The following is a 21,533-nucleotide window of genomic DNA, read 5'->3' as shown; positions in this document are numbered from 1 at the left end:
TGTTCAAACTCCCAATGTGATGATTCCAACATCTCTGCCACCTGAATGGCATCTGAAATCTGATGTTTGCTCTGTCTCTTCAAACTGTTTTTTTTTTTTCTGCCTTTTAGTGTGCTTTGTAATTTTTTATTAATAGCCAGACATAATGTAATAGGTAAAAGAACTGATGCAAAAAAGCCTTTAGTAATGTCACGGTGAGGTGTTGGGGAGGGGAAACATTCTATATTCTATAAATAGGTCTCATATTTTAGTGAGCCTGTACCTCTTGACTTTGACCTTCACAGGGTCCTCTCAGACTCCCCTTGCCCCAGATGGGACTGGACGTCTGGGGTGGACTGAAGTCGGCTATTTTTCTTCCCCCAGGTCAGTTAGGTGCTAATAAAACCCTATCAGGTTAGGCTCTGGTTAAATAGTTTCTCCTGGGTGCTCTGGCATATTTCAGCACAGCTTTAAGCCTGCTCCCTGCCAGAAGCACTTTAGAATTTTTCTCTGACATTCCCCTGAGAACTTGGTCCAGCTCCTGGAGGTAAAACTCATAGAAGGGTGGATCCCCCTGAAGTTTTTAACTCTTAGACTTTTTCACCCTGAGCCTCCAGCAATTTGTCAAAAGAAAAAAAAAAAAAAAAAAAGTTTAGCCCTGATTCCTGTGGAAGTTTCTGCTTGTGGGTTTCCACTCTGTTGTGATTCTCCATACTTGCCTGTTTGTCTCTCCCATTTAAGGGGCAACAGTTTGCCCTGTGACCTCACTTCTCTTATGGATCTAAGAAAAAGTGTTGGTTTTTCTGTTGTTCAGCTTTCTACTTGTTAGGACAGAGTCATGATATCAATCTCCTTACATGCCAGGCAGGAAACCGGAAGTTCTACACTTTTTATTTTTAATCTTACTCTACAAAGAAAAAAGAAGAATACAAAGTGAACATCATGCTTACTATTTTTGTAGGGCATTTTCAGTTCCTATGCAGATTAAAGCTAAAAGGAGATTTTACTCCCCTTAATGTTTTTTCTCAAGCGTTTGTTCATACTTAGGCTTTATTTTCTGGGCACTGTTATTATAGGTCAGCCCTACTCTTTTGAAAATAGGAAAGAGTGACTGCACTATTCTATGTCATTAATTACGTTATATACTTATTTTGCTTCAAAATTTTACCAGGAAGACTAAATCAAATATTCATGGGTACTCAATAATTATACCAGACACCAATTGTTTGTCTATCAGATAAGTGCACTTCTAATTAGATATGGAGAAGAGAAAACTGAAAGTGCACACCAATCTTTTTTGCATTTACTGAAAATTTCTTATGTCTATTCGGAACACATCATTATTCTGCAAATGAGCATCCATCTGTTATCGTACGAAGAAAATGTAATCCTTTGCTCTTTAGTTCCTATTTTCCCATTAGGCCATACAAGGAAAGGAAATGAATTCTAGGCTATACTTTTGATTTATTGCATAACTGAACACAATTTACACAGAGAAAAGTGCTGTTTTAATTTTACACACGTCAATAAACACACATACATATGTTCAACCTTTAGATGTAGTCATAAAAGTGACTAACTGTGAGGATTCTGGAAATAGAGTGAAAACATACATAAAAGTTTCACTTTTAATAGTATTGTTCAGAATCCTATTATCCAAAATTAAGTAAGGGTTTCTAGTCTCTCTTTAAGTGCACATTTTTAAACTTAGTCTTCCAAAACTATTTACCTATTACATTGTATGATCTTTTCTCCATGACAATGTCTTCATGCTCATTACACTGGAACAATACGTATGGATTTTTAAAACTTGTTAGTGCCCCTGCAATGCTGTATGAATGCCTACAACATTTTTTCCTTTAGTCCTATCTTTGATGTCATTATCACTAAGTTTTCAAAATAGATCCAACGACTTTTTTCTGAATGCTTTGTTTCAGGAAATTCTGATTTTTTTTAAATTAATTAATTAGTTAATTTATTTATTGGCTGCACAGGGTCTTCATTGCTGCACGCAGGCTTTCTATAGTTGCAGAGAGTGGGGGCTACTCATGGGTTTCTCATTGCTGTGGCTTCTCTTGTTGCAGAGCACAGGCCCTAGGCATGTGGGCTTCAGCAGTTGCAGCACATGGGCTCAGTAGTTGAGGCTCGCAGGCTCCAGAGCACAGGCTCAGTAGTTGTGGTTCACAGGCTTAGTTGCTCCACGGCATATGGGATCTTCCCGGACTAGGGCTTGAACCCATGTCCCCTGCATTGGCGGGCAGATTCTTAACCACTGTGCCACCAGGGAAGTCCAAGAAATTCTGATTCTTACCATCACAGATTTTTGAAAATATATTATCACATAATTTCTCTCTCGTATTTAAGAATTTTTTACTGTTTCAGCTAAGCCATCACATTTTGGATGATAAATTCCTCATCAGTTTCTCCTACCACCCCTTACTAAAGTACCAAAGTATGTATCTAGGTATGGGTCTCTTTAAATGTACTAAGGTGCCCATTAGTGAAAACCTTTTAAATCCTGGAGTCATAACTCTACTTTCTTTGACTTAGTGTTGTTTTCTTCTCTTATTTCCTCAGTTTCTGATGATCTTCAACCTGATATTACCTTTCTGCCCTGGAACATCTACCATGGCTATTGTGGAGTTTTGTTTATTTTTTCAATGACTTATCTATTCATTATCATAATTTATTTTTACAGACAAGTTTGACAATCTAATATCTATTATATTTGTTTTCCATTGCACCCAGCATATTTTTAAATGCCTCCACTACACTTGTTATTTATTTGAAAATATTTTCTAATTTCAGGTCACTCCCTTTAAACTAATGAAAAGTCTTCTTGGAAGTGATACGTAGGGGATGTTCTGTACACTGAAAATTCTGCTTATTTGCACAGAATTCTCAAAAAACAATGACTGGGAAATCACTTCTGGAATAGTGTATGTTAAACCAAGGTGTATGTCACCTTCCATTTCTACACATTACCTTGTAAAATGGTCAGTCTAGCTGTTGTGTAGAAGTGAATGGGAGGCAGGAGGCAAGCTTGTTGTTGTCCAAGGCATTAAGGCAGAAGGAGACTAAGACTGAAGCTGTGGGTGAGGAATGACCTCTCTAGAACCGTGCAAATAGAGCTGACAGGCCTTGGTGATAGACCAAACTAGGGCTGAAGGAAAAACCATGTGAAGATTCTCTATCTTGGATTTTAATAACGGTTACCCTTTACTAAAATGTGGAAAAGTGAAGGGGGAGCAAATGGGTGAGAGATTGGGGGTTCAATTCTGAACACCTTATGCTTGGGGTGCATGTTACAGAACCAAATGCATATGTCAAGTTGGGAGTGAGATAGAAGATTCAACATTTCAAAAAAGAAATTCAGGTAGGAGCTATAAATCTAGAAGTGGTTGGCATATAGACAGCACAGAATTATAAAAATAATTTCTAAGCTGTATTGAGTACTAAATCACCGAGCTAAGTGTTTTGCACGTGGTATCCAAATTAATAGTCAAGTCACCCTTTAACCTAAGTATTATCAACTCCATCTTACAGGTGATGAATCTGAGACACAGGAAGTTAAGCAACTTGTCAAGCAAAGATCATAAAACCTGTAAGTGAATTCAAAACCTTACATTCTTCCTCAAGACTCTGCACTTATAGCCACTATGTTATATTCATGACAGACCATGAGAAGGAGGAAAATATAGCACAAGACTTAATGCTTAGTAACTTGATTTTAGAATACAGGTAAATAAAAATAATGGGTAAAGGCAACTAAGAATTTCTGACCAGAAATGTAAGCAGAAAATCAGGATAATATGTCATGTAAACCAAGAAAAAATAACTCTAAGAAAGAGGAAATTGTTTAGCTATTTCAAGTAGTGCTGAGGTGAGTGGTAGGATGAGGACTTAAAATATGCATGGGACCCCACATGATGTTCTTGTGAGAAGAGTTTTGATGTGCATGTAGAAGCCAGAATAAAATGGATGTGTCAATAAGGTTGAGAGTGTTCACACACTGAACATATCTTGTACTTCAAACAACAACAATAACAATAACAGAACCAAAAAAACAAACAAAAAAAAACATACTCGTGCTCAGTAACAAGAATAGAACAGAAACGTAAACCTCAGTGCTCAAGCTGTAAGCCTTCTGGTTTCTCAATCCAGGGCGTGCAAAACTTTCTACCTGGGATGGAGAAAAACTAGGGGAAAGACTTGAAGCCAAGGCTTGGGGTGTGCTACTCACTGCCTACCTGCCTGCTCTCAGAGAGGAAAAGTTCTGTACCCAATCTACAGCAGGAGCTAAAGGTTTTAGAAAGTGTGCCTAAGGAAGTGAGTATCTCCTCACCACAAATTCAGTGGGGCTGACTCTAGGGCTGGATCTGCACAGGGCAAAACCCCTCACCTGATTTGAAGACACAATTAGACTGGGACCTGGTGGAAGAGGCTGTGAAAACACAGGAAGAGATAAGCATGGGCTGAACCAAAAGAGAGAGAAGAAATCAAAGACATTTTCTACAAATAATAAATGCCGCAAAGGGTGTGGAGAAAAGGAAACCCTCCTACACTGTTGGTGGGAATGTAAATTGGTGCAGCCACTAGGGAGAGCAGTAAGAATGTTCCTTAAAAAACTAAAAACAAAGTTGCCATATGATCCTGCAATTTCACTCCTGGACATACATCCAGAGAAAACTAATTCGAAAAGATACATGCACCACAATGTTCATGGCAGCACTATTTACACTAGCTAGGACATGGAAGCAACCTAAATGTCCATCAACAGATGAATGGATGAAAAATATGTGGTACATATATATATAATGGAATATTACTCAGCCATAAAATGAATGAAATAATGCCATCTGTAGCAACAAGGATGGACTTAGAGATTATCATACTAAGTGAAGTCAGACAAACAAAGACAAATAACATATGATATCACTTATATGTGGAATCTACAAAAAAGATACAAATGAACTTACTTACAAAACACAAATTGACTCACAGACATAGAAAACAAACTTATGGTTGCCAAAGGGGAAAGGGATGGGGATAAATTAGGAGTTTTGGATTAGCAAATACAAACTACTATATATAAAATAGATAAACAACAAGGATCTACTGTATAGCACAGGGAATTATATTAGATATCTTGTAATAGATCATGATGGAAAAAATATGAAAAAATATACATATGTATAATATATATACATATAAAACTGAATCACCTCAACATAATAAAAGCCATATATGACAAACCAACAGCCAACCTCATACTAAATGGTGAAAAACTGAAAGCATACCCTCTAAGAATAGGAACAAGACAAGGGTGCCCACTCACTCCATTATTATTCAACATAGTTTTGGAAGTTTTAGCCACACCAATCAGAGAAGAAAAAGAAATAAAAGGAATCCAAACTAGAAAAAGAAGAAGTAAAATTGTCACTCTTTGCAGATGACATGATTTTATACATAGAAAACCCTAAAGACTCTACCAGAAAACTGCTAGCACTAATTGATGAGTTCAGTAAAGTAGCAGGATACAAAATTAATGCACAGAAATCTCTTGCATTCCTATACACTAAAAATGGAAGAGCAGAAAGAGAAATTAAGGAAACTCTCCCATTCACCATTGCAACCAAAAGAATAAAATAACTAGGAATAAACCTGCCGAAGGAGGCAAAAGATCTGTATGCAGAAAACTATAAGAAACTGATGAAAGAAATCAAAGGTGATACAAACCAACAGATGGACATAACATGTTCTTGGATTGAAAGAATCAACATTGTGAAAATGACTATCCTACCCAAAGCAATTTACAGATTCAATGCATTCCCTATCAAATTACCAATGGCATTTTTCACAGAATTAGAACAAAAAATTTTACAATTTGTATGGAAATGCAAAAGACCCCAAATAGCCAAAGCAATCTTGAGAAGGAAAGACAGAATTGGTGGAATTAGGCTTCCTGACTTCAAACTATACTACAAGGCTACAGTGATCAAGACAGTATGGTACTGGCACAAAAATAGAAATGTAGATCAATGGAAACAGACAAGAAAACCCAGAGGTAAACCCACACACATCTGGGCACCTTATCTTTGACAAAGGAGGCAAGAATATACAATGGAAAAAAGAGCCTTTTCATTAAGTGGTGCTGGGAAAATTGGACAACTACATGTAAAAGAATGAAATGAGAACACTTCCTAACACCATACACAAAAATAAACTCAAAATGGATTAAAGACCTCAATGTAAGGCCAGACAGTATAAAAACTCCTGGGGGAAAACATAGGCAGAACACTCTATGACATCCATCAAAGCAAGATCCTTTTGGACCCACCTCCTAGAATAATGGAAATAAAATCAATAATAAATAAATGGGACCTAATGAAACTTAAAAGCTTTTGCACAGCGAAAGTAACCATAAAGAAGACAAGAAGACAACCCTCAGAATGGGAGAAAATATTTGCCCATGAAGCAATGGACGAAGGATTAATCTGCAAAATGTACAAGCAGCCCATGCAGCTTAATACCAAAAAATCGAATAACCCAATCCACAAATGGGCAGAAGACCCAAATTTCTCCAAAGAAGACCTGCAGGTGGCTAACACATGAAAAGATGCTGAACATCATTAATCATTAGAGAAATGCAAGTCAAAGCCACAATGAGGTATCACCTCACACTGGTCAGAATGGCCATCATCAAAAATCTAGAAACAATAAATGTTGGAGTGGGTGTGGAGAAAAGGAAACTCTCCTGCACTGTTGGTGGGAATGTAAGTTGGTACAGCCACTGTGGAAAACAGTTTGGAGGTTCCTTAAAAAACTAAAATTGGAACTACCATATGACCCAGGAATCCCACTACTGGGCACATACCCTGAGAAAACCATAACCCAAAAAGAAACATGTGCCATAATGTTCATTGCAGCACGATTTACAATAGCCAGGACATGGAAGCAACCTAAATGCCCATCAACAGATAAATGGATAAAGAAGATGTGGCACATATACACAATGGAATATTATTTGGCCATAAAAAGGAATGAAATTGTGCTATATGTTATGAGGTGGATAGACCTAGAGACTGTCATACAGAATGAAGTAAGCCAGAAAGAGAAAAACAAATACCATATGCTAACTCATATTTATGGAATCTAAAAAAATGGTATTGATGAACCCAGTGACAGGGCAAGAATAAAGATGCAGATATAGAGAATGGACTTGAGGACAAAGGGTTGGGGGCAGGAAGGCAAAGGGGAAGCTAGGATGAAGTGAGAGAGTAGCATAGACACATATACACTACCAACTGTAAAATAGATAGCTAGTGGGAAGTTGCTGTATAACGAAGGGTGATCAACTCAATAATGGGTGATGCCTTAGAGGGCCAGGATAGGGAGGGTAGGAGGGAGTCACGGGAGGGAGGGGATATAGGGTTATATGTATAAATACAGATGATTCACTTTGGTGTACCTCAAAAACTGGTACAAGAGTGTAAAGCAATTATATTCCAATAAAGAGCTTAAAAAAAAAAACTTAGTCACTTTGCTGTACACCAGAAACTAACACAACATTGTAAATCAACTATATTTCAATTAAAAAAAAGAAATTAGACATTTAAAAATTGATATTCAAAATAGGTCCATAAGCCACAATAAAAAAATATTTGATGCAATCTAATGCTAAGAAAGGCAACCAATAGGATGAATCATTGAAACATGAATGTATTTCCAAGGAAATTAATTTTATGAAACACTATGACTTTAGAATAAGCATATTTTGGATGAGGTAAATGAAGACATAATGCCCAATAAAATGAAACACAGATATGTATGTTTATAACTGAATCACTTTGCTATATACCTGAAACTTAACACACTGGAAATCAATTATACGCCAATATAAAATAAAAATTTTAAAAAACACACAAATTTGTAAAACAAAAATAGACATAAGTAAAACTACAAGTTAGAAAAAAATCTATTGGGTTCTCTATGAGATATGTATATCAATTAGGCTTACTATTTTCCAGATAAAGAATATTACATCTATTAATTCATTTCATCTGCATAACAATTCATAAGGCAGCTACTTTTTTATCATTTCATTTAAAAGACCAGGAAACTGAGGAACAAGTATGGACAGTGTGTTGCCCGAGGTTACACAGGTAGTAAGTAACAAGGTGGCTTTGTACCCATGCAGTCTGCTTGTGCGATCCATGCTCTTAACAATTGCTCTTTTACTTTTTTCTCATTTCTCAGTGGTTTCCCTCCTCACTCCATTCTCCTATTTATTAATTATGTTATTCACTCAAGTTTACTGTTTCTTATTGCCCAATCAATTTGTTAAGGAATAAAAGTAGTGTCAAGAATTTCATATTTAGGGATTTCCCTGGTGGCACAGTGGTTAAGAATCTACCTGCCAATGCAGGGGACATGGGTTCAATCCCTGGTCCAGGATGATTCCACGTGCTGAGGAGCTACTAAGCCCGCAATTGGCAACTATTAAGTCCTTGTGCCACAAGTACTGAAGCCTGCGCTTAGAACCAGTGCTCTGCAACCAGAGAAGCCACTGCAGTGAGAAGCCTGTGCACCCTGCTCGCCGCACTAGAGAAAGCCCACAAGCGTAGCAATGAAGACCCAACACAGCCAATAAATAAATTAATTAAAAAAGAATTTCATATTTATTATTTTTCCTTGAAGTTCATTGTATATTGTAAGTTTTTATCTTTTTATAATGTTATGCAAGTAAATCATTAATGATTCTGTATGCCTGTATATAAAGACATATTTTAAAATATTTTTCTTTAATTTTTTTTCCAATTAAAATTATATGTAAGGGCTCCTTTCATGTTAGAACTACTACCTCTATGTCACTCTTAAATTGTGGTGTCCCACAGTATAGACACACTAAAACTTTATTAATGATTTTCCTATTGATATTTATAAAAGTTATTCTTAATTTTTTGTTATTATTAATACAATAAATTATTAAGGGAATATTTTAATTCATGCCTCCTTTCAAATATATATGCATAATATTATTTCTATAGATAGAAGTCTAAAAGAAGAAATGTTATTTAATGAGACAGTAGTTTTTTTTTTTTTGGTTTAGCAATTAGTATTAAATTTATTAAAGCTAAAAATTTTAAATCTTCATTCTTCCTTAGGCTTGTAAATTTAAGTGACCAATAAATTTAAGTGACCAATAATACTATCTATTTTTCTTCTTTTTAATTTTTTTTTATTTTGGTAAAGCCACATAATATAAAACATACTATTTAAACTGTATTTAACTGTACAGTTCAGTGGCACTAAATACATTCACACTGTCAACTCTCGCCATCATCCATCTCCCGAATTGTTCATCTTTCTAAACTGAAATTCTGTCCCCTTTAAACATTAACTCCCCATTCCCCCTCCCCACCCACCTCCACTCTATGGCCCCTGGCATCTACCAATGTACTTTCTGATTCTATGAATTTGACTATTCTAGGTACCACATAAAGGTGGAATCAAACAGTATTTGTCTGCACCTAATGTATATTGGAATGCATTTTTAAGGTTAACTTAAAATGTGTCCTGGGAAACAGATTGTACCTTCTTTTTATTTTTCCCCGTGCTATACAATAGGCACTCACCAGCCATCTACTTCATACGTAAGAGTATACATACGTCAATCCCAATCTGACTTTCTCTTTTCTCACTCTGTGTAACATTCTCTAGGTCTGTCCAAATCTCTGCAAATGTCACAATTTCATTCCTTTTTATGGCTAACATTCCACTGTATGTATGTACCACATCTTCTTTATCCATTTCTCTGTTGATGGGCATTGAGGTTGCTTCCATGACCTGGCTATTGTAAATAATGCTACCATGAATATTAGGGTGACTGTACCTTTGCAAATTATGGTTTTCTCTGAGTATATGCCCAGAAGTGGGATTGCTGGGTCATATAGTAGTTCTACTTTTAGTTTTTTAAGGAACCTCCGTACTGTTCTCCATAGAGGCTGTATCAATTTACATTTCCACTAATAGTGTAAGAGGGTTCCCTTTCCTCCACTACCTCTCCAGCATTTATTGTTTGTAGATTTTTTGATGATAGCCATTTTGACTGGTGTGAGGTGATATCTCACTGTAGTTTTGATTTGCATTTCTCTAGTAATTAGTGACGTTGAGCATCTTTTCATGTGCCTCTTGGCTATCTGTATGTCTTCTTTGGAGAAAAGTCTTCCACCCACTTTTTGACTGGATTGTTTCATTTTTGTTGTTGTTTCTTTTGATATTGAGGTGCATGAACTGTTTGTATATTTTGGAGATTAAGATTCATGCCTCCTTTCAAATATCTATGCATAATACTTTGTCTATAAAATAGAAACCTAAAAGTAGAAGTTTTATTACTAAGACAGTATTCATTCATGTAAATGTTACTCCTTGTACTTCTAATTCTATGTATTACACTTTATGTATATAACAACAACATTGGCTTGTTTTGTTTTTTCCTACTAGTCCACAGAAGTCCTTAATAAATTCTGCATGTTAACCTTGTCTAAAATAAGCTACAATTTCTTATATTCTGTCACAACTTTTTTTATTTGTTAATGATATCTTTTTCCTATTGAGATGCCAATTTTCTTATGATTTCTGAGATTTGTTGTGTCTAAAATAAGCATTCCATTCCTCAAGACAATCTATACTTTCCTGTGTTTTCTTATAATATTAAGGTCCTTTATAACACAGAAATTTATTCATTTCCCTTGGTTATTTTCACTGTTTGGACCTCCCTGTTGTCATTTCTCTCTTGTCCTTACCATGCTTTATTCCTGTTGGCTGTTTATTACTCAATTTGACTTTTATTTGATTCATTAAGGGTGTCAACAACTATGCAGTTATTCTTCCCAGGGACTGAATAAGCAACTGTACCATCATATCACACACACCAGCTACCAGCTGTGACTCCAGAAGAGACTCTTTCAAGTGATTCTTTCTTCCATGTCGATGTCACATACCTCCATCTGCAGGAAGATCCGGACTTAGCTCTAGTTTCCCTCTGGCTGCTGCTTCCAGTGTTGTGGCTTTGGCGATCTGAAACAAGACCTGTGTGTAGTGTTCCATGAATCTTAATCTATAAATTAAGGGACAGTTTGCCTCTACTCCCTTACCATAGATGCACATGTCTTCAGGAGGAAGACTTTGCCAGCCAGCCTCTCATGCCTACTTCTGTCTGGTGCTGGTGACATTGCATCCTTCAAAACTTCATCAAAGTGGTTGCTGATAAGCCTCCCTAGTCACCAGAGATAATAAGGATTTCTTTCCTTTTTGCCCCAATTTTATCAGCAGTTGTTTCTTTCAGCGTGAAACATCTGTCCTCATACTAGCGCTTACTTCAAAGGTCTTCTTGACTGTTCTTTGAAATGCTGCCTATGTTTTTATGTTAATATGGATGAATACCACCATACAGATATACCCTTCATCTCTTCCCTCAGACTTATGCTCATATTAGTCAATATTTTACTACAATTTTATTCTGGTGAACATCAATGTAATCACTGATGTATTTTATTGTTTAATTCCTCAGTTTATTCCTGTATAAAATGGGAAGTTGGACTAGGCCTAAGCATAACTAAACAATTTTAAAGGATTCATCCATCTAAAAAAAGGATATGGAAATGTCCTAAATTCCAAAAAGCTATCAATTTCTTAGTATGGAAAAAAAGAAACAAGGAAACAATCATAGGAAGTATTATTGAAAAATAGAAGTTGCTAGAGCTTTTACTTATTCTATGTTTTGTTCTCTTATTTGTTGTTTTAAATTCCAGCTGTCTTGTAAATGGTGTACTAAATGTTAACAGTTTCAAGATAAACTAAGGATCAGGACACATGGTTGATGATGTGCTGAGGAAGAAAAGAAAAGACTAGAAATACAATACTAGCTAAGTGAGTAAGTGAGAAGCTGAGTGCACAGGTTCTAAAATGACGGCGGAAAGGCAAATGGACCAGCCCCTGGAAAACAGATTCAGGACATGGTGTGTCTGTGAAGTGATGGACGTGTAAAATGTTGGGATTTTCCTGGCTTGATTTCAATTCTCATATGCAATCTGCAAGGCTTATTGAACATGCTATTAGAGTTTTAATGACAAGACAGTATTTGTATTCTTTATTTTGCCTTGAGATGGCACTAGTGGGAAGAACGTGTGTTTTCAATATACTGGATATTCATAGCTTTAGAGTGTTGGTCTATGACAAAATGTAAGGATCAGTCCTACACAAATCACTGGGCTTCATGACAGTGCATTATTACCAAAAGAGCCTAGTCTTGGTTCAAATGTTCAGATTTACTATTTACTAACTCCTGCTGGGCAAAGACAAAAATAACTGAAAGAGATCTGAGCTGGCACTGAAGAGTAGAGCTGTGAGTAGTAATATTGCATTTGTTACTTCTAAACTATTAAAAATGCATGTGAAATTGATAAGAAATATTTTAATATCATGAGGAAAAAAGATTTTTAGTGGGAAGAGAAAAGTGATTAAAATATAAATTAAAAGCAATTAAGTAAAATTTCCTGTAACTTTAAATTTGAGTCAAAATATTGATACAAATTCAAATTTAATTTTATTTCCAAAATTATACATTTATCTAGCTCTATGCCCTGAAAAATCTTAGAAGAAATGACACCTTGATAGCACCAAGCACCCCTAATACCTCAAGAATGGTCTTCAAATACCAACCCCAATAAAAAGAGATCTGGGGGTAACATCAGAATTTTGATGATGTGTCACTCCTTTTTTTCTCTCTCCTTTGGTTTACAACTAATTGGACATCCATTACTGAAAAAAAGCATCTCTATACAGCCTACCAGGTCACCCGAGAGATCTATTCATCTCTGCTCCCAAAAGTGGGCAGATTGCACCTGAGAGGCTTCAAAGTAAGGGGAGTGGCAGCAGAGGCGGTGCTGGGTCAGGCACCATGTGGGACAGCACAACCTTTCTGGCAGAGCAGGTGAGGGTGAAGGTGGTAAGTGGCAGTCAGTCCTGCCATGTGTCCTGTGGCTAGAGGGACCTGCTTTCTGAGGAGAGACTCAGTGATGGAGGAGAGAAAGGAAAGGGAAATAGACAGGCAAAGAGATCTGAAGGGAAGCTGTCCTGTTGTCTCCCCAGATTCTGGCCCAGACCTCCAGCACACCTCACCCAAGGATCCCTTACCAGCCATGGACCACTCCCCACCAAAGCTGCAAATGCTAAGCACACACCTCCCCTCACCCTGCCCACAACCTTTCTTTTTACCATGTTCTGACCTTAGCTTTATCAGATCCTATAATAGAAACCAAAAATGTGTGGATAGCATAGCCTTCTGGAAAACAAAAGGAAGACTCCTAACTACCAGGCTGTTGAACCACTAGAATTAAAATAAACAAAGCTTTACCTAAATAAGACAGGCTTTCACTACTTCAAATGCAGCAGCAAAGGAGCAACTCATACAACACAATGAAAAATCATGGTAATATGGTATCACAAAAAGAAAATGACAATTTTCCAGCAACCAAACCCAAAGACAGAATATCACGATCTAAATGATAAAGAATTGAAAAGAACCACTTTGACAAAATTCATTGAGCTACAGGAAAACTCATAAAGGCAATACAATGATCTCAGGAAGAAAATCAACGAAGAAAAGGAGTACTTTACCAAAGAGATTGAAATTCTAAAAAAAGAACCAAACAAAAATTTTGGAGCTGAAGGACTCAATAGAGGAGAAGAAGAATGCATTAGAGCACACTGGGAAAAATCAGATGGAAGAGAGAGTTAGCAAGCTGGAGGATAGAATCCAGAAATGATGCAGATGGAAGAGGAGAGTGAACTAAGATTTTTAAAAAGTAAAGAAATTCCACAAGAACTATCTAATTCCATTAGAAAAGCCACAATAAGAATAATGGATATTCCAGAAGGGGAAGAGAGGGGGAACGGAGCAGAGGGTGTATTTAAAGAAATAATAGCTGAGAACTTCCCAAAGTTCCTGGAAAGGAACTGAATATACAAGTCAATGAAACAAATAGAAAACCTTTTTTATTTCAATGCAAAAGACCTTCTCCAAGACATGCTATATGAAAACTGTCAAAAGTCAATGATAAATAAATAATTTTAAAGGGGAAAAAGGACAGTATGCTACAAGGGACCCCCACTAGGCTATCAGCAGATTTGCAGCAGAAACTACAGGACAGGAGAGAGTGGAAGGACATATTCAAAGTATTGAAAGATAGAAAACCATCAGCCAAGAATACTCAATTCAACAAAGTTGTCCTTCAGATATGAAGGAGATATAAAAGCTTTTCCAGATAAACAAAAGCTGAGGGAGTTCATCACCACTAGACCTGCTTTACAAGTACTGTTGAAAGGAGCTCTTCGAGATGAAACAAAGCTCTGATCAAGGTGATAAATAGACCTTCAGAATTAGAAAACTGTAACTCTTTTTCAGAATAGTATATCAAACTCCTAACTACAGCATAAAGGTTAAAGGAAAAAGATTACTAAATATAACTATAGCTATGACAACTTGATAATGAAGTCACAGCACAAAAAGAAAGAATTTGTGACATCTAAAATATTAAAAGGGAGGAGTAAAATGATGGAACTTTTATAGGTGAATGAAGATAAATTGCTATCAGCAAATTTTATCTGAGATGTTTTAAATAAAACACATGCTAACAACAAAGCAAAAATCAAAAGCAGAGATATGAAACATTAAAAAAAGAGGAGACTGAGCAAATCACTATGGAAAATCCACCAACTCAGAAAGGTAGATAGAAACAGAAGGAAAAAGAAATGATGGAGGGAAAAATAATAAGGCAAAAGATAAAATGGCAGCAGTATTCCTCATCTATCAATAATCACCCTAAATATAAATTGATCGAACTCACCAATCAAGAGGCACAGTGGCTGGACAGATTAAAAGAAAAAAAGACCCAAATGTATGTCGCCTTCAGGAGACCCATCACAGCACTAAATACACACATACGTTCAAAGAGATGGAAAAGTGATATTCCAAGCAAGTGGAAACCAAAAGAAAGCAGACATAAACTTTAAGCCAAAAGGGTCACAAGAGAAAAAAGATCATTATGTAATGATAAAGGTGTCAGTACATCACGAAGATATAATAACCATAGATATATATGCAACTAACACCCAAGCACCAAAATATGATGATGCTGTTTAAGGGTACAAACTTGTAATGAGTAGTAAATAAGCCATGGAGATGGAATGCATGGTATAATGAATAAAAACAATAACACTGTACTGTAATTGTGTAATCTGATAAATATAGCTATATCAGCATCTATATTTCAACATATAAATGTATCAAAGTAACATGCTGTAAACCATAAACTTACACAATGTTACATGTCAAATTTATTCAATAAAAATAAAGTTTCATTGATCTCATAGGAAGAGATGCACTGTGTAAAAACCTTTTCTGGAATTATTTTTCCCAATCTAGCCCAACTACTATACATTTGATGGTAGGTCTTTTGAAAGGAATAAAAATAAAGAACCCCAAGGCAGAACATTTCCCTCCCAAAAAAAGAATTAAAAGAGATTTTGGATAATGTTTGATTCTAAGACTAAAAAGTATACAAGACCACGGGAAAGTAAGGAGATGACCAAACAAAGTCATGTGAAGAGACACAGCAGACTTGTACTTTCTGGTCCAACGTGAAAAGAGCTTGGAAGTCACCACAACAAGGAAAAAGTTGAACAAAATGAAGACCAGCAACTCTTCTTAGATCCTTCAGAGAAATGAGGTCACAGGTCTAATTGCTGCTCTGAAAAACAGAGAGTCAGATGAGTACTGAGGAGCACAGCTTACTGGGAGCAGACACCTGCTGATGGAGACAGGACAGGTGGGAACCCATATAACTGAGGAATTGCTGGAGGCTCAGTGTGAACTAGCTTGAGGGTTGAAATCACCAGGGGCCGGGTCTTCGGGACCCTCAATGCTTTTGTGGGTTTTAACACCAGGAGCCATACCAGGTTCTCAGGGTGAAAATTGCAGAAAGACACCCCTGTGCTTGTGCTTCCAGTAGAAGAAGTTGAAAAACAAAGATTTGAAATATACCCAGAGCACTCTGTTCACCCAAACAAATGACTGCCTTCATAAGACACTGTTTTACCAGAGCCCAACCAACCCAGAGGAAGGCAATACCTAAATCAAACCCCTGTAGCCTTTAACGTGGGCGGGGTACACACCCTCCCCCTGGCCTTACCGCTCACCTACTGAGGGGTACTTGTGCAGCGCACAGCCTCACTAAAACACTGAGACCTATGGAAGGAGAAACTGAGGCACACTAAACATTTTAAGAGTTTATTGGAGCAAAAATCAACTGAATGGGGCAGAGCCAAACCAGAAGTTGTTAGAAGTTGGGGAAGGGACTTTTATAGAGAAAAGGCAGGAAGAAAGCAGTGAAATTATTGATTGGCTGTTGCTTCAAGCCTCCTTGGCTGTTTGTGATTGTTTTTCATTCCCAGGCTTAGATTTGGCTTTGCCGCCTGAGGCCCCTGTAGCATTAGAGCCACTTCCGTCCAAGGAGTTCATTGTTTAATGAAGTTAACAAACCTAATCATTGCAATTGTGTGTAAATGCACAGAAATATACACAAGCTCATAGTTGGTAAAAAAATAATCCTTAAACTATCAGTTATTCTCATTTAAAAAAATTCATTCCCTGTCTTAATTATTTTGTTTCTATGTCTAGAGTGAAGTGGCAGCCTAAAGTAACGGTGCTAGATTAAGTTGGGGAGGAGGAACCATCAGCATCTCAGCCCTGACTCTGCAGTGTAACTTGAGTTAAATATCATGGCCTGTTAGGAGCAAATTTTCCTTGTTAGTAATGAGGATACAATGCCAACTTCTTAATGGGATTTTTATTGGTTTCCTCTAGCTGCTATAAAAAACTGCTACAAACTTGGTGGCTTTTTTTTTTCCTTTGGCTCCCGCTGCACAGTTTGCAGGACCTTAGTTCCTCAAACAAGGGAAGAAACCACAAACTTGGTGGCTTAAAACAACACAAATGCATTATCTTACAGCTTTGGAGGTCAGAAGTTCATAATGGATCTCAATGGGCTAAAAACTCCTTGAGTGACTGCAAGACTGCATTCCTTCCAGATGCTGTGGAGGAGGGTTCATTTCCCTGTCTTTTCCAGCTTCTGGATTCGTCCTGCACCCCTTGGCTGGTGGCCCTGCCTCCACCTTCAGGCTGGTCAAATCCTCACAAAGCATCACTCTGACATAGACTGTCTTCCTCACAATTTCACTTATAAGGACCTCTGTGATCCTATTGTGTCCACTCAGATAATCCAACACAATCTCTCCATCTCAAGATCTCTAACTCAATTATATCTGCAAATTCCCTTTCGCCATGTAATCTAACATAAATCCAGGTCCCTAGGAATAGAAAGTGGACATCTTGAGGGTCAATATTCTATTCTGCCTACTACAATATTATTGAACAACTTATAAGAAGAAATGTGTATGAAATGTTTAAAATAATATGATGACAAAAGATTCCATGTTTTTCTTATTCCCTCCTCCTCCTTCTCCTCCTCCTCCTTCTCTCCCCTTTTATGGGACTATATATTTTTAAACTGATTTTCTGCATCTTTCATTTGAGGATCTAATCTTATTTTTATTTACTGCATTTTTCTCCTTCTCATACTATTTTCTGTAGTCTCCTTTTCAATATTTATTTCCGCATCCTTGAGTCTTACAAAGTAATCCTGTTTGACAGCCCATTCCTACTGGCTGCCCCTCGTGACAGACTATTTATGTCTCTTGCTATATTCTCACATCATCCACACGCTCTCTATGTGCCTTTGCTCTGTCACCTCTCAGGATGCATCATTTATGAACCATATTCTCAAGTGTTTTGACTGTTATGTTACCTCCAGATGAACAGTTTTTTCTCTTGAGGTAACTACAAACTACAATGACACTTTATGCTTCAGCAAAACTCAGGATACCTCCTTGTTTTTTGGTTTTGAGGGAAATGTATCATGGTAGGTTTTCATATTCTAGAGTTTTCCTCACATGTTTGAAGAAATGTTAATGGAGAAAGCATTTCATCACTGTATCTGAGCAGTACAGCAAAGTAGAACTTTATCAAGTATCTGGTCAGCAAAATCAATGCAGACAACTAATATAATAACACAGCACACAAAATGACATTAATGCAAAATAGAATTTTAGAAATGCATGCCAGGTAGAGTGGAATGAAGTGGAGAGAGGCAACTGCTTAAGGCATTTGATCAACCTAGGATGCTGGAGTAGATCACTTGAAGTTGAAAACACATGTTTTTGAGGTAAATATTGCCCTGATGTATACTCTTTTGTATTGAATTCATTAAAAAATACACTTTGAATTAATTAATATTACTTTCATGGATGCAAAATGAAGAGGGTGCTGTGTACCTAATTGACTATGTCCCCTCTAATTAGTTATTGACAGTAAGAGTAATTATTGGGGTATGCTAGATCTATATATATATTCCAAAAAGATGTATTAATTACAAAAAAATATTTAAAATGACCAATCATATAATGTTATGTTGTAATATAAACAGTTTATGTCTAAATAATGCCGAGTCCAGAGGAAATCAGAAAATGTCCATTAAATACTTAACAATTGATTAAGTATTTGAAAATATCTAGTTAATATACTGAATTTCTTCCATTTTATATCAATATTTGTCATTATAGAAACACACTTTCTAGCAAATTAATTTTTTTGTCCCTTTGCATTTGCCATTTGCTGCTTAGACAGTATTCCACCCAGAGAGAATACTACAGTTATTGCATGATAATGGACATTTTCTTGGTAGAGACAGAGGTCATCAACTCTCCATTAATTGTGTAGGGATATTAATGATAGTCAAAACTTCATATATGTTTTTCATAATATTATAATGAATAGAATTAGGATACAACTGATCTTGTTTGACCAGACCCCAAAAGCACCACTGCCATTCATTTATAAGGCCCTGAATTCAATTTTAGTACCTTGGACCAAAAATAATTTTAGTATTAAATTTAAATAGTAATGGTATTAAATTTCAGATGTTATATTTGAAATTTGAGTTTCATTGATTGTAATTTCTTTCACTTAGACCAGGTTGAGCTAGCCAGGACTGGGCCATACAGAATATATTGACAACAGCAATCTACGGTTCTAATATCTAGTTTGCTGTAAAACATTAATATAATGAAATAGAAATTTCAAATATAAGACTTGACTTATAGTACCACCTCCAGCTGAACTTTAGGACATATGGCTTGCCAAAATGTGAGGAAATAGTGGCTTATAAGATACCAAGATCTGCTAGGAGTAGCTAGAAAATATGGGGGAAATGAGGTACCCTGAAGTCATAGAAGAGAAGAGGCAGGAAAGGGGAACTGAATCCCTTACCCATGTCAAGGTTTGTGGGATGGGTGGCTATGAAAACACCTGGATGCTGTCTTGCCTGGTGCCTGGACCAAACAGTTGATATCTGGAAAAAGTTTTGGCAATATGAGGAGAAAGTAGGGAGGAACTGTCAACCACATCTCATCCTCGGACTGGATGTAGATGTCCTAGCTTTGGAGGAATGTGATAATGATCTCAGCACCATCTGGGTTCAAGGCAGTAACACTGACTCATGAATACATAAAGGAACAAGGTGGTGCAGGAAGTGAGCATGGTCTGGTTATACCCCAGTGCCTATGAGACCAAGAGATCAAATAGAAAATGTAGAGAAAAATGGCGGTCAGTGAAATGCATTAGAAATCCCTGTGACTTTAGAGACACAACGGGCACAGAAAACATCCCAATGAACCCTGCTGTGAGCCTGGTTATGGGAATCAAGGGAGCACAATCGGCCAGCATGACCTGGAGAATTCCAGTTGCAAATGTAGCAAGCACTATGCAAAACACATCATACCCTTACATTGTGCAAATGACTTGACATTTGCTAATTTAATACAACAATCATACAAAAAGAATACTCAAGTGTACAGATAAGAAAACTGAGGCATGAAGGGGTCTTTTGTACAAACTTACTAGACCAATAGCTAAGCAGGCATTCAAGCCAAATACGTCCAATTTCCCTACTTTTTTTCTATTCTACCCTTTTCTCTTTTTGTGTGTGAATTTATCCTTCTTCTTCTGATTGGATGTGAACCAGTCATAAATTTCCTTCAAACTTGTCTCTCACTCTTCTTTTTTCCCTAATTTCCTTAAATTTAACTTACCTATCTTCACTCTCCTCTTTCTCCTCCCTTGCTTCCCCAAGACAAGAAGGACATAAGGGTTAACAGAGCTGGAGGAGAAACTATATATTGCAGTTCTTTATTTTTCCTCTTCAAGCTTTGGTGGAGTCAAATAGTGATTTATTTGAATTGCAAATAACCACATACAGTGTAAATAGCACTTTAAAATGTTGGGAGTTATTACTGTAATCTTTTTTTATTTCATTCTTTTATATATTTTGGATAAAGTACATACTGAGGTATGTAAATATTCTAGTGTTTGTCAACTTTATATTTTATCAATATATAAAAAATTCTTTATCCTAACAAATTTGTCAGTTGATTTAATTTCATTAAAGTAACAGTCTCAAGACCTCCAAATAAATGTATTGACTTAGAATTTTATAAATTAAAGGACAATTTATGTCAATTGACATAAAACTGAGTAATTGGTTAACTCATAGAAATTAACTATTTAAGTTAATGAATTGTGAAACTGTAATAGAGTTGTCTTGGTCATTACAAATGAATTCTTCTGGCATTTGGTAAAGCCTAGAAGGAAAACAAGTGTAAAACTCTTTCCAATCCTATTTAGTAAAGCAAGGATTGCTTTTCCTTCCTAGTCCACTTAATTTGTATGTTTTTAAAAAAACTATTTATAGAGAGGCTGAAGTGCATGGGAGGATCAATACTGTACCAAGGTTGGTATTTTCCAGCATTTCTTTTAGCTGATTTATAAGGTGCCAGAACCACTAATGGAATCTTTAACTCTTTGTCAGGTTTCTATTTTCTCTAATTATCTACATTTTAATTATGGCAAAGCCTTATACAAATTAAATAATGCTTCTGGAAATTTTGTAGACATTCTAAACTAAATTATGGTGTCAGGAGCTGACTAGAGTAGAGACTGTGGAAAAATAATCACTAAATTTAATGGCTATTCACATTTAAATCATTAAAAGACCCCACAGAGGTATTGAAAATATAGTATAACATAAAATTTCAAAACTAAAAAGCCTGCTAAACAATGTTAAAGGATTAAAAAACACTACTTAATTTAAATTATTTTAATGATAAGAAGAATGCTGAGACAAGGTAAAATCATCATTTTTCACATCTGAAAAAATACAAGTGCTATATAATGCCAATATTTAAACTAAGTAATAAGATACATCATTCGAAAAATCATAGCAACAGTGTAAAAGTGGGCACAGTGTATTAAGCTGTCCAGCTACACAAATCAAATGTGATGTGATTCTTATATGTTTTGTAATGATCAGGATGAA

Source organism: Hippopotamus amphibius, chromosome 4 (genome assembly GCF_030028045.1).
Source record: "Hippopotamus amphibius kiboko isolate mHipAmp2 chromosome 4, mHipAmp2.hap2, whole genome shotgun sequence".
NCBI classification, from domain to species: Eukaryota; Metazoa; Chordata; class Mammalia; order Artiodactyla; family Hippopotamidae; genus Hippopotamus; species Hippopotamus amphibius.
The sequence above is the reverse complement of the archived record's forward strand: the minus strand, read 5'-3'. Positions refer to the sequence as shown.